General features: G+C 43.8%; 1 non-coding gene across 1 annotated transcript; it reads right to left on the reverse strand.

The window, feature by feature from the left end:
- Positions 1 to 1,399: 1,399 nt before the first annotated feature.
- mir205 (microRNA mir-205) lies at positions 1,400 to 1,478 on the reverse strand. Its single transcript, NR_105312.1, has one exon. It is a non-coding gene; the product is annotated as a microRNA mir-205 (primary transcript).
- Between the last annotated feature and the right edge of the window lie 1,694 nt (positions 1,479 to 3,172).

Here is a 3,172-nt window from a genome sequence, read left to right on the forward strand (position 1 = left end):
CTGGAAGAGATGAAAGCAAGAGTTGGGAGATCAAAGGCAGGATTTCACATTAAAACAAATGTTTGAGATCAAAGATGGGTCTCAGTCGGACCGATATCTTAAAATGATCATAAAAATGCCGTATGACCTAAATGATGGTTTTGATTTACAATTTACTAATTTATTTTCTGTGTGAAATTAGACAGATTGTTGTTGGTCTAACACTTTTAGTCTTCCTATTCTATTTCGCTGGCCTTTGACCTGAAGATTCACCAGATTTCGACTGGCTCCAAGAATAGAATTCAGATGATTTCTGAGAGAATTAACCAAAAAAAAACATTGTTACGCTGCAACTACCTGAGTGTACTAACATCTGCAAAAAAAATGTTTCTTTTAACTTTGCAGTTTTGAGGACTGCATTACCCACAATCCTTGAGCACTGCAGCTCTAATCCCGAGTTTCTTCTGGATTGAGAGATCACGACGTTGTCTCGTATTATAGGTGAGCTAATGTCAGAATACACATTTGTTCTATAGAACTGTAGCGTGATAGAGCACCAGAGCTTTAATAGGGTGACAATACCACCACTAGGAGCAAATGTAGGATAAAAACATATTATTGTTCTGAAAAACCATCTTTCTGTGTTTTATATTCACTCTTTAATGCTAGACTATTAAAACTTGCAAAGCCTGAAACTGTAGTTTGTTTATCTGTAGCGTGAAATGGAAAACGCTCGGAGCTACACAAGACTGACATTAAGTGAATGAATTCGTTTGGAGTCTGCTGGCTTGGGATTCCGTGCCATCGCTTTGAGATGGGGGTGGGAGGGTGGTTTGGGGTTTCAATTATGTTTCATGAGAAAAAAACAAGAAGAAGAATTCATGCTCACAACAGACACAAAGCTGATTTATTCTGAATTCTATAAAACTTTGTCCACAACAGCTCTGGCTTAAACCCCACCAACAAAACAAACAACCCTGAAGGTTTATGAGAAACCAAACACAGACTTTGAGGAACAACATGATATTATAATGTGTACAAGCAATAAAGTGTTGCCTGTAATGTCGCCTATAGGGAGAAATATTATGATGCATCTCTGAGAATCATGTTTAATGACATCATTGTGTGGGCCTCAGCGAGGGCATGTTTTAAATTGTTAATGAGCCTCATTTGCCAACCAGTAAAGGTTGTTTGTGTGGGCTGAGTCTCAAATTCTTCATGTTGGATAATGGAGGGAAGAGCTGCAATGCTCTGGGGCTCCGAGCCACTGAAAGTTGAATGTGGGTGGTGTAGAAGGTTGTCATGTGATGTTGCACTTACAAAAAAGAGAGTGAACACGGCGTTCAAGGTTAGACGATTTATTCATGCCACAGCCAAATTAAACACGTTGAGCTGTTTTCAGGCGACCGGAGGTGCATCACCATGTCTCTTACACTTCACACCACTGAAATCTGGTTAAATACACATACAGACTCCGGTGGAATGAAGGATAGAACACATGGAATATTCTTGCAGAAAGACTCTGGAAGAGAGAGCGCAAACACGGGGCGACCTTGTGTGGTTCACAGTGCAGAAGTGGGTTTCCTGTAATCTTAAACTGAGCAGAGGGGCCACTGGGACTGCATGATGGATGAGGAAGCCCCCGAGGTTGGTGGGGTGGCTGTGAGTGGGGCAGGGACGGGACGCGGGCCTCTCCCCTTCTCTTCAGTTACAGGTTGATTGTGAGGCTGAGCGAGACCAGGCCTGTCCTCCTCTGGCTCCAGGCTTTCAGGCTGTGGTTCAAACCCAGCACCCTGGCACGTCAGCACAGGTCTGATCCGGATGAAGGTTTCGTCATCGCTGCAGCCCCCCCCCTCCAGCTCACCAGACACCACAGACAAGCTGACAATCTGCCCTCCCCAGAGTCACACTCCCGGGGAAACTTTATGATCCTCAACACTTTTCCTCTTCCATGAATTTAAGACACAAAATGCATCACATGTGGGGTTCACATCCCAATGACTCCAGTCTATGACCGATTACAAAGGTCTAGTCAGTTCTTTAGCAAAGAAAAAACACATCTTACCTCTTTTAACATGCATTACTAACCTTCTCCACCCCTTAAACCAAAACATGGCTCAGCCTTCGTCGCGTCCCGAGGGTTCGACTGACAATGCTGCGTCTCCGCTCTGACTTTTGCTTTACCTGCTGCAGGTATTGGTGTTTTAGAGGATCGTCTCGACCAATAAGAAACCAGCACCTGAGTAGGACTGCCCATTTAACAGTCATAAAAATCCACCACACCCTCCCGTGTGGTATACATTTGGGTTTTTTTTGGGTTTTTTTTTTAAAAGCAAGAAAAGGCAATAAATTAATAAATCAAATTAAACGAAGTATTCTCCAAACTATCCAAGGACGGGAGGAACCCACAAATGAAATAAAAGTGTTTCATCTGTTATTAATATTTGACGAGTCTCTGCAATAATTTGACATTTCATTGCATCACATATCATTTTTTCATCACACTCAAGCGTCTCTGCATCTAAAGAATGTATTTAAAGGGCTGCAAAACATAAATAAGAATTTTCTTTTCAGTAAAAAAACTTGAGCAAAGTACGAGTAGAAAGTCTCGATGATTGGAGTTATTATTGTAATGAATGTGTGTAAAGCAGATCTGCTTTCAGGCTTCACTTTAAAAAAAATGGGGCGACACCCAGCATCCTTCACCGTGAAAGGAGCGACTTTTTGAAAAGAATTCCTTCGCCTCACAATGGCAGGGTTGGTGGGGGGTTGGTGGTGGTGTCGGGGAGGGGGGGGGGGGGGGGGGGGGGGGGGGGGGGCACAGACACATTCCTGAGCTGCACCCAGCCTCACCTGACAAGATATTTCTCCAGAGAACACATTAATTTAAGCCCAATCTTCTTCAGCTGGGATTTCATTGACACAGACACAAATGTGTGTGAGTTATGAGCCACTGTTGCCCAGAGACAGCTGCTGCTTCACCTCCGTGTGGGCCTGATAGATCTGGACAATCTGACTTGTTGCAGGTAATCTTTGGGACGTCTGTGAGGTGACAGCTGAAAAACGAGCCTCCAGAAACACTCGGAGGCAGATCCACTCCTGGTTTACCTTCCACAGAGGAAAAACTACCGCAGCAGTACGAGCGAATTGTCTGAACTCATAATGGCTCTCCATCGAGCGTGCATATGCAAAT

The sequence above is a fragment of the Takifugu rubripes genome, chromosome 3 (assembly GCF_901000725.2).
Source record: "Takifugu rubripes chromosome 3, fTakRub1.2, whole genome shotgun sequence".
In the NCBI taxonomy this organism is placed as follows: Eukaryota; Metazoa; Chordata; class Actinopteri; order Tetraodontiformes; family Tetraodontidae; genus Takifugu; species Takifugu rubripes.